Genomic DNA, 15,135 nt, shown 5'->3' with positions numbered 1-15,135 from the left:
CAAAGACCAACTCTATCTAATCATTGCTTATTTTATAGGTTTTAATTTTCCTATTACATTCAATTTTTGTTTGGGTTTATGTCATCATATGGAATATGGTTCAATAGATTGGGAAAGCATGTGGTATGCCAAAATTAGTTGTTGGGCTTTGGCCTACACTCTTCTCACACATGTGGTGCCACAACAAGGTCTTGTTAATACAAAACCTATATAGTATTTATGTTAGGAGATTTTTGAACATTGTAATTTATTCTTTGAATGTGTTGATAGCTAGTCTCAAAGAATGTGTTATTAATGTGTTCACATATGCCAATCTAGATGTTATCCATTGATGTTCTTTATAGTCTCTATGTTCATTGCATATGGCCCCAATTTCTCTTTTGCAAGGATTTCCTTCTTGGTTCTAGCTCTAATGGTGAATTCATCCAAAAAACCTAGTGAGATATATAATCTTCTTAATTTCTAAATCAAACTTCTAGTTTGAAGTTGGGAATACCCACTCTCAAGTCATTTTACTAAGGAAGATCTATGTAGAGTTTTTGTCCCACCTCATCATCACATTGAAGAAGTTATTAGGGATTTAATAGGTGAGCATATCTTTGCTCCTCCTTCCCCTCAACTCATATTCCCATCTCAAGTGCTCTCAAATATTCTTTCAAATTTCCTAGAGATTTGACCCAATCATATGACCACCTTGTTCATATTGTTTTGAAATTTGTTTATGAAGATTTTATTGTCAACCAAGCTTTAGGTGAAGTTGTGAGAGTATTATTTCTATGATGGTTTTGTAGAAATTAGGGGGATATTTTGAAGGGTGGTCTATGAAACAATGCAGCCATTGCATCGATATATGATGATATTAAAACTAGTATGGAGTGTTAGAGTGAGGATTTCTTAGGGATATCTTTATTTTCTTTTTTAGGATAGTTTGGGAAATTCAAAAGTTGAAGATATTTAGACTAATTTTTGTGCAATTCTCTTGCTGCTAAACTATGAGTCTCTCTCAGATGTGCATTAATAAAAAAATGATAAAGCTGATAAATTCGATTTCTCAATTTTGTATATGTTATTGCCATAACTGCTAGCAGGTCAAGTCAATTCCATGTTTCATTCATATCATACCTAAAGACAAGGTTGGCTAAATTGCAAAAGAGGAGGCCCATTAGGTTTGATTTCCTATTTCTTTCAGTCGTGCTCAAGATGGTTTTTTAAGTTGTCTTTTGTTGGGTCTTCTCAAGTGTTTTTTAATTGGGGGCCCTTTTAGTGGTAAATGTTCCCTCCCTAGTTTGTATATGGATCATGTTCTAAGAATGTCTATGTTGGAATCAAGGAACACTGAGAGTGGAGGGGGTGAATCAGTGTTCTACCACTTATTAAATTTTCTAACTTATCCTTAAACCATCAGAAGCATAAGCATGAAAATGAAATGCAGAAACATAGAACAAACAACCACAAAATCATATTAACACCAGGATTTTTACGTGGAAACCCAAATGGGAAAAACCACGGAGGGATTTGAACCCAAAATATTATTCTACTATGGCCAGTATCAGAACAATATTATATGAAGAGGAATGCACAAGGATTTAGGTACACTTCCTATAGCTTGCATATAATTGTTAGTAGGGCTACAACCCTAGAAGGGTCACTTCCTTATAGATCAATTATAGTGATAAATTACAATGAATGAAATCCAAAATAGCATCTAACAATGCCTGAGTAAGTTCTAGTTAAGTGCAAAACTCTGACTATATCTCTTCTGCAACGTGTTGATATGTGGTGACTGACAACAAAGTACTGTACACTTAGCACGTATCCTCACTATTTTTTATTGATGAAAACCGACATTGTAATAAAACCCTAAAAAGGTCAACTTTGTTTGGTGCCCTAAAAACACATGTTATAAGTGGCTGGGATGCTTAAGGCATAGTGAGGTTGATGTACTATTTTTGCTAGATAATAAGAAAGATTGGACGGTTGTGTATGGTGGACGTAACCCATTCTGGGTGAACCACATTAAATCTTTATGTTATCTATGTCCTATTTTATTCCTTTATCTTTTGTATTTAAATTTGCATATAATTGTTAGTTCATATTTGCTTTGGATTTGCTTGAAACCCTAACAATTGGCATCAGAGCGAGGTTTTCTGTAAATTGGCAAGACTCTCAGATTTGAGTGGGAGCAATGGAGGATTCCAAATTCAAGGTTGAAAAGTTTAACAGCCTGAATTATGAGTTATGGAAAATGTAGATGGAGGATTACCTGTATCAAAAGGATTTGTGGCGGTCGGTTGAAGGAAAGGCAAAGAAAGTGACCACAATGTCAGATGAAGAGTGGGACATTTTATATAGAAAGGCATTGGGATCTATTCTATTGTGCCTTGCAACATCTGTAGCATTCAATATAATAGAAGTAAAAATGACTGTAGATTTGATGGCGACATTGGCTAAGTTGTATGAGAAACCTCGGCTAATAAGTTATTTCTTATGAAACATTTGTTTAATTTGAAAATGAGTGAGGGAGGATCTATAGTAGAGCACTTAAATGAATTTAATACAATTACCAATGAATTATCTTTGGTAAAAATTACCTTTGCAGAAGAGGTTAGGGCTCTCTTGATTTTATGTTCTTTGCCAGAAAGATGGAATAGCTTGGTTATGGCTATAAGTAACTCTGTCTATGGTAAAAATACTTTGATATTTGATGAAATTGTTGGTGTTATCCTAAGTGAGGAAATGTGAAGGAAAAACACAGGTGAGACTTCAACATCATCAAGTAGTGTTTTGAATGTGGAGAACAGAGGAAGATCAAAGGAAAGAGGAAAAGGCCCTGGGAATGAGAAGTCATGAGGGAAGTCAAAGAAAGGACGCTCTTAATCTAGAGGAAATAAAGATTGCTAGTACTATAGAAAGCTTGGTCATCTAAAGAAAGAATGTTGGTATCAGAAAAACAAAGGAGACAAAAATGAAAATGACAATAAGGAAGGTAATATTGCAAGTAATACTTTACAAGATGCTTTAATCTTATCTTTGGATAATGTTAATGATTCTTGGGTAATAGATTATAGGGCTTCATTTTATGCTATACCTCATAGAAAATATTTTCTAGATTATGTTCAAGGTGATTTTGGACAGGTATATTTGGGTGATGATGAGCCCTGTCAAATTGTTGGAAAAGGAAAGATAAAGATCAAGTTGCAGAATGGATATGACTGGTTTCTATAGGAGGTAAGACATGTTCCTAATTTAATTTCTACAGGGCAACTAGGTAGTGAAGGTTGCATAGTTACCTTCTCAGACAATATCTGGAAGGTCACAAAAGGATCATTAGTAGTAGCTAAAGGTGCGAAGGTAGGCAGATTATATCTGTGTACTGGTAACACTTACTCTACCTTAGCTACTATAGATAAAGTTACTGCAGGGACAATAACAATAGATGTTGCAAGAATAGATTCGATAATGTGCACCATAGGCTTGCGCACATGAGTGAGAAAGGGATGAAAATCCTTCACTCCAAAATTTATTGTCAGGACTAAAGAAGATTGATTTAGAGTTTTGTGAAAACTATGTTTATGGTAAATAGAAAAGAGTCAGATTTCTCAAGGTTGGGAAAGAGAAGAAGAGTGAGAAGTTAGAGCTTGTGTATTCAGATGTATGGGGATTAGCTTAGGTATCATCTCTTGGTGTCTCTTGCTATTATGTTATTTTTATTGATGACTCAACCAGAAAAACATGGGTATATTTCCTAAAACAAAAATCAGATGTTTTTGAAACTTTTAAGAAATGGAAAGCTTTGCTTGAGAATGAGACAGGAAAAAAATTGAAGTGTCTCAGATCAGATAATGGAGGTGAGTATTGCAGCAAAGCATTTGAAGATTACTGCTCCTTAAATGGGATTCAAAAGTAGAAGACAGTTCCAAGAACTCCACAAGAAAATGGTGTGTCAGAGAATGAATAGGACTATCATGGAACACGCGAGGAGACTGAGATTCCATGCTGGATTGTCCTTACATTTTTGGGCAGATGCTATACATACTGTTGTCTATTTGATAAATAGAGGACCTTCAACCCCTTTGGATGGTGATATTCCAGAGGAGGTATGGACTGAAAAAAGGTAAATTTTTCCTTTATGAAAACCTTTGGTTGTGAAGCTTTTGTCCATGTTGATAAAGAAAATAGAACCAAGCTTGATGCTAAATCTCAGAAATGTACTTTCATTGGATATGGGATAGATGAATATGGCTATCGGTTATGGGATTTTGAAAATAAGAAAATAATTAGAAGTAGAGATGTTATATTCAATGAGAAGGTCGTGTATAAAGAACAGATGTAGGAAAAGAAACATGTACATGACAAACAAGAATATGTGGTGTTGGATGAGATTCTTAAAAATGAAATGCCATAGGTACCTGATGCTCAACAACAACAGATTGTTCCACAAACTCCTGCAAGTGTTAGACATTCTACAAGGTTAAGTAGACCCCCTGAAAGATTTTCTCCTTCTTTATATACTATTTTATTAACTGATTCTAGTGAACCAGAAGAACATGAAGAAGCAATCTAGGTGGATGCCAAACAACAGTGGGAGCTAGGCATGAAAGAGGAGATGGACTCCTTGATGAAAAATAAGACTTGGGACTTAGTCCCTTTACGTGCAGAAAAAAGAGCTTTGCCTAACAAATGGGTTTATAGGCTGAAGGAGGAGGAAGGAGGTCAGAAAAGATATAAGGCCAAACTAGTCGTAAAAGGTTTTGCACAGAAAAGGGGTATAGATTATGATGAAATATTTTCTCCAGTTGTAAAAATGATTTCCATTAGAACTGTACTTAGTCTTGTGGCTGCAGATGATTTACATCTTGAACAATTAGATGTCAAAATAGATTTTCTCCATGAAGATTTGGAGGAGGAAATTTACATGTTGCAACCACATGGATATGAGGTTAAAGGTGTAGCATCGTAAATTGTACGCACTTGCTAGGGTGGTACAATTTCACACCTAGTTTAGCACCCGCCTTGGCGCATTTTGCATTTTGCATTGCATTTCCCCTTTAGCACTTAATTAGGTCTAAGGTTCTATTTCATCATCTTCCACATCATAAAGTTGGGCCCTTTCATTAAAGTGTGCCCTTTCCATTTTATTCCTCCAATACATCATTTAATCAAAAACCCTAATTAGGTCCTATTTTGAACTTGGGGGCTTGATTTCAGGGCTCAAAACATCTCGAAATCACTTGTAACTTCGGGATTCTCTCTAAAATCATCATATCCAATAGCCCTGAAAATTTGGTGAAAAGTTGTCAAGACCATGGCGCCCGGAGTGCACACGGTCCCGGACATTTTTCCTAAAATTTTAGGAGCACGATCCAATCATAAAATAAAGCTTAACCCCAAGAAATTGGCAGGAGATTCAATCTCTAGGTCGGCCAAAAGGTGAAATTAAGACCTAGGGTTTCCTATATAAGAGCCCTCTTTCTTCATTTGAAAGGATGGGAATTTGGGGTTTCAAAAGGACCTTCTATGCAGCGAAAGAGCGGATCTTTGAAGACTTCAATAACATTCAATATCCATCCATCAAGTATTCATCAATTTCATTCATTCATCCATTTAGGGCTTTGAAGGCATTGAAGAGCAATAAGGGACCACCGACTGAAGATTGGCTTGTACCCCTCCCTTGGGGTTGGGTATGATTTCATGTTGTTTTCAGGACTTTGCATAAGCCTCATTATATCATTTGTATTCATGCTTTAGATCACTTTGCATCTTGATTTGGAGCATTTACATTATCATTTACAAGCAATTAGGGTTTACTTTCTAGGTTGCTCTAGTTTGCTTACTTGCATTTTAGGATCTTGCACAAACACAAGTTCTGCACACACACTACTTTTACAATACAACTTGGCTATTCGTGGAGGTGGAAATCACCAAAGCGGGGGTTTGACTAAGGAAAAACCCTATATAGCCACCCACCATACCTTTTCAGATATAAGTGCAGATTTTTGAATTCGAAGGACGTTGCAAGTTGCAGATCCGATGGAAGCAGACCGAGATAGAACTTCACACCAAATTCCAACCCAGAAAGCTAGGACAGGGGCATGGGGCGCCCTGGTCCTGCCAGGACAGGGGCGCTGGGCGCCCTAGTCCTTGTCCATTTCAGTGAATTTTGGCAGTTTCAGAGGTAGCAGCTTCAGTATTTCAGGCTTCCAGCTTCAATGACAGATCTTGCAAAATCAAATCCATTCAAGGTACACATTTACATTTCTCCTCTTGTCCTTACAATTGTTCATCACTAAATCTCAAATCTACAATCTTGTGCTCAAAGTTACTAGTTCATACTTACACTTTAGGGTTAATAGTTGAACTTGCATCATTCTATCTATCATTTGCAACAAAGGAATAGAAATCCTAATAGGTATCCCGTGGCTCTCTCTTCCACAAAAAGAAGTAGCCAATTGTGTGATACCTCTAGGCTCTTTCATATTCCACAAGTGTGTGATTGAAAGTGAGATTAGGGCATGTTTGCTTAGTGTCACTTTTTCCCCCACACATTCTTTGGTGAACCCAACATGAATTCCAATCTTCTCTAATTCTGATTTATATTTTCAAATTTGAGTGTTTATGCTATTTACAAGTTTTAATTTCTCGCAAGATTCAAAAAAATTTAGAGGAAATTTTTGCTAAAATCCTAATTTTTCAATTCAAAGTTGAACTTGTGGATAGCTTAATTGGGATCAATAATTTCAAATCTGATTTAGGAACTCATTTGAATCATAAACTTCATTTTCTAAATCTACATTCTAAGTGCTTGCATTGGTTAAAATTAAACATTTCCTTCTATTTTGCATGTGTTATCATTTGAAAGAGGAAAATTGTTGTCATGATGCATTCATTTCATAGATGTGATAATGGGTTAGCTTCCCTTGTTTCAATTTTTCCTTCTCCTAAAGAACCTCCCCCCATCTATAACAACATTTTAGTGCCTAAAAGAGTTGCTACCAATCCCTTTGAGACTCTCCCATGCTCTAAGGATGAAGACTTTAAGAGTGATCTTGACAATTCTCCTAAAATGTGCCCTTCCTATTTAGCTATCCTAGAGGAAGAGAATGATATCGTAAACACCTTTCTTAATGTTACTTCACCTTCCCTACATGATGCCTCTCTAAGTGAAAAGGTATTGATGGACATTGACTTATTTTCTCCTAAAGTTGGTCCTTCCAATGGGGGCATGTTAGTGCAACAAGAGGTTATGAACACTTCTTTCAAAGATCTCCTTCCTAAGCATGAATCTTTGGAGAAATATGTTCACATTCCTCCTAAACAACACTCCCTTCATGAGGATCATTTTGTGCAAGAATATGACATTATCCCTACATTTCCTAGTGACGTCATTTCCCTTTCCAACAAAATTCCCACCAGAAATGATGAATTAATGATAAATGCTTACCCTTCTCCTAAAGTTTGTCTTACCCATAAGCATCCCTTAGAGAAAGAAGATGAAATAATAAGCAATTTCCTTAATTCTCTCTCCCCTAAATATCATATTGAACATATTTTGAGAAAAGAGGATGACTTTAACACATCTATTGATGCTCTCCCTCCTAAGGATGAGGAATTAATAAACAATGTTATCTCCTCTCCCGAAATTGACAATACTTCAAACATTCCTTTCAACCACTTCACTATTTGGGATGAACCATTAGAAGAAGGTGTAGATTATTCTCTATCCCATGAGAGAACCCTAGCCAAAGGGGATGAAATCAAGATTGAAAACTGTTGGATTTTGCCAAGATCAAGAAGTCATTGAAATGTACAAGATAGAGACATAATATGGGACAAGAATAAACTGTATTCTCATCAATAGAAAATGATCAACAACTTGTTCAATAGTTACATGCAAAGTAGATGAGCCTGCTTATATAGGCAAGGCTAGGGATATGTATGAGCACACAAACATGACATGTGGCTCAATAAGAAACAAAGGTAGGTAGGAAATAGGTGTGGGTAGGTAGGAGAAATAATATAATATTCCACATGAGGTGGATCACCCACCGAAGGTGGAATTATCACTCCACAATAAGTGGATATGATAGTGTAATAACAAGATCAACACCATAAGAGGTGGAATTTCTCCTACACACACTATCCCAATGTGGCACAAACACCCAAGTGTCTCATATCCAAACTACTATGAAATGCATTATCCTAAGTAAACTTAAGTAAGTGTAATAATATCCATGATGAATAATTATTTACACCAACACCCCCCCTTAAGTGCAACTTAGGGGAATGCACTTAAGTCTACAATGCAACTAAGCAATGCAAGATGGGTCCCGGCTACGAGGCCATGTTAGGTACCCATGCACAAATGCAAATGCATGCAAACCAATGCAATGAAATCTCTCACAAAGTGGGGAAAGAGAGAAAAACCCAATGGGAAAAAACCCTCCCCCAAAAGAGAGATGAAAGAGAACTCTCAAAGAAGTATGTGAGGAACAAAACCCCATGTGAGGAAAATGTCCCCCCCATACGAGAGAAGAAGAGAAGTCAAACTGTGATCATCCCTCAATGAAGAATCTGCACCAATGATAGAAGCTCGATGTATGAAGAAACTGCTCCACGAACGTCGAACAACATTCCTCCCCTTAGGAAGAAACAAAACCAAAGGTGTATCCATGAAGTCTCCCCAATCATGTAGGGAAGATGTATGAAGAAAACTCATGATGAAAGGAATCGCTGAAAACTGCTCAAGTGTCCCCATGTCGATGCTAAAAGATACCCCTTCCAAAGATGGTAAACTGTGCCATACTGCTGAAAAAGGAACTCCAACATCTAGTGAAGATGGATGTAGAACAATGTCCAAAGACTCATGTGTCTCCTCAAAGAATAAAGAGACCTCCTCCAACTGCTGTACATAAGTATCCACAATCATGTCAACCTCGAAAGAATGATCATGTAGAGAATGAACAAGAGGGTCAGAGTGTGCCCTCGCAACAATCGAAGAAGGATCATCTTCATCAAAGAGAAGATGTATGTCATCAATGATGTCTCCCAAATCTGCAATGTAGGATTCCACAAACAAACCTGCAATATCTGTCATGTAATCATCCCATGAATCTGAAGCTGGAAGACAATGTATATCCTGCTGCACTGAATCACATGAAGGCAAAACTGTCACACTATCTACATAATCAGGTGCAATAGGTGATGTGATATCAATATGAGAAGATGAAATACAAGACTCAAGAACTGGGTTACATGTGAGAATCCCCAAATTCAAGTGTCCAAAGTTCTCCTCAAAATCTGAATCATCACAATAAGTGAAATCATCATCATCAACAAAATCTGAAAAGGAGTATAACCGAGATGCATGATCAACCACCCCAGTTGCAATGATTGCTCTAGTCTCCATGTCTCTAATAAAAACTGAGTCAGGTGTGAACTCCACAACTTTCTTAGTTGCGCCATGTGTGATTTGATAGATAGAAAGGAGATTGTTTGTCAAGTGGGGTACACACAACACATCATTGAAGGAGTTATCCCCAATGTCAATAGATCATTTCCCAATCACATCCATGTATGTATGATTGCCCATCAAAATCTGTGGCATGGTGCAAGGCTCAAATGTAGAGAACATAGATTGTGAAGATGCCATATGATGAGAAGCCCCTGAATCTAGAAGCCATCTCTCTGAAGTATAATTTGTTGTAGCACATAGAGCTTGTCCTTTTCTTGTTCCAAAAGAGTGAGTCTTTCCACTTGTAGAAGCCATGAATGCTTGCCCTTTTCCTTTTGAATGCGAGGAAGTGGAAGTTGATGAATCATCCTTCTTGTAGACTTTAGGCAAATCAATGTTATGCTTTTTGATGATATGTGTGAGCTCATCAATCTTCTTAGTATGGCAACGATGTTCCTCATGACCAATCTTTTTACAATAAGCACAAGTAGGTCTCTCTCTCTTTGGTGAATTATCTTTCTTGGAAGAAGATGAATCTCCTTGTTGTGGAGAAGATTGTGCTTTATCCTTAGGCTTTGATTGCCATTTCTTCTTGTTTGAGTTGTCCTTTCCTTGATTTCCTTTGTTTCCTTGATTTGCCACCAATGCTTGAGACTTAGAAGAAGTCTTAAGAATGCCCATGCTTATCAACTTAGTTTGTTCCATCATCAACATTTCATTGAAAGCATCAAATGTAGGCATTTTGTAGCTTGAACCCATTGTCATCCTATGAGTTTGGAAACTAGAAACAAATGCTGCATATTCTTGTGGAAGCTTCCCTATCAAGTTGAATATCAATTGAGTATCCTTCTTATCAATGCCACAATCTTTGAGTTGTGCCCTCAACTCATTTGCCTTAGTGACATAATCTTGTATAGTATCAAAGTTCTTGGGATCTAACATGGTGAGATCACTATCAATTTGATATCCCCTAATCTCATCAACTTGACCATACAAGTCTTGAAACTTTTGCCAAGCATCCTTGATTAGAGTACATTTCTCAATATGAAATATGAGATCCTTTGATACATACTTTCTTAAGGTACCAATTGCCATGATATTTTTAGTGAGCCAATCTAAGTGACCAACTGGATCAGCCTTAGGATCAGCTGGAGCAACAATAGTTCTATCAATGTAATGAGTGAGTCCTTTTTCCATAAGTTTACTCCATGCATCAATTTTCCAAGTAGCATAATTATGTGGAGTTAAGAGAGGAAACTTAGAAGAACCCATAGCAGCAAAAAAGGAAAGAACACAAGAGCACAAAAGCACAAGAGACACCCCCCAAATTCAATCAATCAAAGTACCCCCCCAAAAGTGATGATTTTGGCACTTTATACTTAGTGCGATTACAATGAGCCACTTGCAAAACAAGGCAAAGTGGGCTTATGATGCAAATTTTACAACTTCTCAAATGAGATACAAGAGACTTCAATCAATATTTCAATGAATCTAACTGAGATTCAAGCAAATATACAAGTACCAAGAGAGCCAAAAAAGGCCAAGATCTGAAAGTAAAATTTCTACTTACAATGACATCAATCTGATAGCATCATGTGAAAGTAGATGAAAAAATACGCACTTTCAAAAAAAACGGCACCTAAAAAGGAGGTCGGATGACCGCAAACGAAGCCTCTGAAGTTGCAAAAACTGGGATTACTCAGGGACAGTCACCAAAAACTGCATTTTCTGAAAACTCCATGCATCAAAATCAAAAAATTCTTTCACCACTGTGGAGAGCACGAAATTCTAGCCCATTTCAAAAAAAATTGCACCCAAAAAGGAGCAAAAATGAGCAAGTTATGGCCATTTGAAGTTGAACTGCAAAATCAAAAATGCAAATGAGAGGGGGTCCAAAAATTTTCAAACCCTGCTGATGTGGCGCTGACGTCAGCAAAACACTGTCTTAAATTTGACGGCCGTATGACCGTCGCCAAAACTTCGCTGCCTGGCTGACTGTGCGTTCGTACTGTACGGACGGATGACGTGGCAAGTTGATTGTACAGTCCGTACTGTACGGAATGATGATGTGTGCAAGGTGACTGGGCTGTCCGTACCGCTGACTGTTCGTACGGAAAATTGCCGATGTGTCTGTGTTTTGTCCACGGGCCACGGGCCTCCTGCCACGTGGCGGGCGTGGATTCGCCTGCCTGGATGCCGCGTGGCGGAGAACCGGCGGAGAAGGCACTGTGCAGGGAGGAGCCAAGGCGCGGGACGAGAGCCGGGGATGAGGCGCCGGGGGAGATGGGAGAGGACGCGGCTCGGGCGGCGGCGAGGAGCGGGAGGTGCCGGAGGAGGAGCTGAAGCCGGCGCTGGCGGTGCTGTGGGGGCCACGCTGCGGAGCGAGGACGCCAGAGGGTGGACAGCGCACGGACGGAGCAACGCATAGACTGTCAGGTACGTTCCCTGCGTAACCTGCAAAACGGGTACGGCGAGCGCAGGGGGGGGTCTGCGGACCCCCCAAAAATGATTTTTTCTTTTTTTTTTTTTTTTTTTAGATTTTTTTTTTTATTTGCCTTTTCAATTTTTTCGATTTTTTCGAATTTTTTTTTTTTCAAAAATTTTTTTTGATTTTTGATTTTTTGAAACAATTTTTCAGAAATTTTTTTTTTTTGAAAAATATATATAAAATATTCGAAAAATCCGTACGATAAGCAAAATTGGGGAAAAAATTTTTCCTCACCAAAATAGGCCAACTTTATAACCAAAATTCATGGAAAGGGCCTTCCGGATGCAATGGAGAGGTCGGATCTGGTCTAGGACGCCTCCAAATGACGATGCTCCTCAGATCTACCTCTTGACGTCACAATAATGCCTCTTCAAGACGAATCAATGAAGCCCCAATAGCTCTGATACCATGTTGGATTTTGCCAAGATCAAGAAGTCATTGAAATGTACAAGATAGAGACATAATATGGGACAAGAATAAACTGTATTCTCATCAATAGAAAATGATCAACAACTTGTTCAATAGTTACATGCAAAGTAGATGAGCCTGCTTATATAGGCAAGGCTAGGGATATGTATGAGCACACAAACATGACATGTGGCTCAATAAGAAACAAGGGTAGGTAGGAAATAGGTGTGGGTAGGTAGGAGAAATAATATAATATTCCACATGAGGTGGATCACCCACCGAAGGTGGAATTATCACTCCACAATAAGTGGATATGATAGTGTAATAACAAGATCAACACCATAAGAGGTGGAATTTCTCCTACACACACTATCCCAATGTGGCACAAACACCCAAGTGTCTCATATCCAAACTACTATGAAATGCATTATCCTAAGTAAACTTAAGTAAGTGTAATAATATCCATGATGAATAATTATTTACACCAACAAAAACTCCCTTGATAGTTTCTCACCTTCCTTGAATCTCAATTATTCTCCCTCTAAAAATAAAGCTTCTCCCTCTCCTCAACTTGGTTCTACTCATAAGGAAACCCTAGTTCAAAGCAAGATGGTTAACATCTCTTTCAAAGATCTCCCTCTCAAAAGTGAGACTTTAGAGAGTAATGTTGATCCTTCTCCTAGAGAGTTTATTCCCCAGGTAGATCCTTTGATGATAGAGGATGATATGACCTTTCCTAGTATTACTCTTCCTACTAGAACATCAATGCCTACCCTTTGTCTCTCTCCTAAAATTGATTTAATCTGTGATAAGATTTTAGTGAAAGAGAAGACTATCAATAATTCTTCCAACACTTTTGTTCATTCCTCTAAACCATCCTCAATCAATTTGATACATGTGAATGAAACACCTAACAAACCTCTCTTCACTATCCAAGGTGCTTGTCCTTCTCAAAATTCTCAACCTTTAAATAAGCCTATCTTAGTGGTTCAAGGTGGTTATGCTAATGATTCTTTTTGCACTCCTAAGAAACCTATTATTACTGTGCAAGGAGGTTATTCTTCTAAGAGCCCTTATGAGTATGCTAAGCAACTGACTAGAGAGAGTTATAATGTGGTTGCTTATACCTATAACACAAGAAACAATAGGCAACCTAATCCTCCTCCTGTTACTCCAGTTTCTCTTCCTAATCCTCAACCAATTCTTCCTCAAGCTCCATGTATTTCACAAGTTATTAGTAAGGAATATGATCTCATAGAACAACTTAAAGCTACCCCTGCTAAGATATCCCTTTGGGATTTGATCCAAACTTCTTCCGCTCATCATGGAATGTTACAAGATGCCTTGAAAGATTTGAATGTTCCTCCACCTAATACATCTAGTAATATAGTGTCTTTGGTTAACTCTGTGATGAATCCTAAAGCTCAAATTGTGTTTACTCAAGATGAATTGCCTACTAGTGAAATTCAACATCAATATGATCCCTTGATGATTGTGGTTATCATAAATGACACTGCTATAAGATGAACACTGGTAGATAATGGCTCTGGCCTTAATGTGTGTAGCATTAATCTATTGCATAAGATGAATGTGGATACATCCCTTATTGAGCCTGACTCTCATCCCATTCGAGGCTTTGATAATGTGGCTAAGTCTTCATTAGGTATTATCACCTTACCCATCACAGTGGGACCTGTTACTTTGCCTACTCCTATCCATGTTATGTCGGGAAATCTAACATACAACTTGTTATTAGGGAGACCTTGGATTCACAGTATGCAAGTTGTCCCCTCTACATTGCATAGACAAGTTAAATTTATTTATAACAATAAGACATATACCTTGATAGGTGATACTAATTTTCAAGCTTGTTTGCAAACATCTACTTCCAAAGGGAGTTCTTCTAAACCTTCCTCTTCTAGTGATGACTCTTTAAACAAGATACTTATGGATGAATCATCACCCTCTGATAATCAAAATTCTTTGGATGAGTCTAAAGTTCTTGAAGAAGATTCTTCTCAACTTGAATCTACACATGAAAAGGCTTTTGATCCTGAGAAGGTTCTCGCAGAAGATGATTGGGGATCTCTTGACTTTAATCCCACCTTTGTAGGTGAGTATAGGGTTCCTTCTAGAGAGCTTAAAGTTAAAAAGAAGGAAGAAAGTAAAGATAAATCAACCTTACTTGAACCTATGAACAATAATTTTGTGGCTGCTTCTCAAACTTCTTCTCCTCACGCCTCTAATTCTGAAGAATTTGATTCTTTGTCTTATGAAAAACCACCTTTTCTTTCTGAAATGGCTAATCGTTATGGTCGTGGTTTTTATATTTTGGCTAAGAGTGGCTATAGTGGAAATGGTTGTGGCACAAATGAACAAGGAATTAAAGTTCCTTTAGAACATAACATGCATGAATATTCATTTGGACTTGGATATAATCTTTCTAAGCCCACCAAAGCATCTAAAAGACCATCTCTCAATGTGAATGCTATATTTAGTAGTGATGATGATCTCACTTCAACTAAATCATCTTCTACTTCTATCAACTCTCATTCCCCTCATAAGGAAATCTCGGAGATGAACAAATCTCTTTATGAATCCCCTCAAATTTCTAAATCCACTTATGAATCTGTATCTCCTATTCATCATAAAGCCTTTCCTCTAGGGATAAGGCTCTAATAAATTACACTCATCCCTCTTCTAAGATTTCTTGTGACTTTTCTTCTTCAATTTTTATCATTTTATACATATTTTTGATCTCACTTATAGTTGAGCATTTAGCATGTCA

The sequence above is a fragment of the Cryptomeria japonica genome, chromosome 4 (assembly GCF_030272615.1).
Source record: "Cryptomeria japonica chromosome 4, Sugi_1.0, whole genome shotgun sequence".
NCBI classification, from domain to species: Eukaryota; Viridiplantae; Streptophyta; class Pinopsida; order Cupressales; family Cupressaceae; genus Cryptomeria; species Cryptomeria japonica.
The sequence above is the reverse complement of the archived record's forward strand: the minus strand, read 5'-3'. Positions refer to the sequence as shown.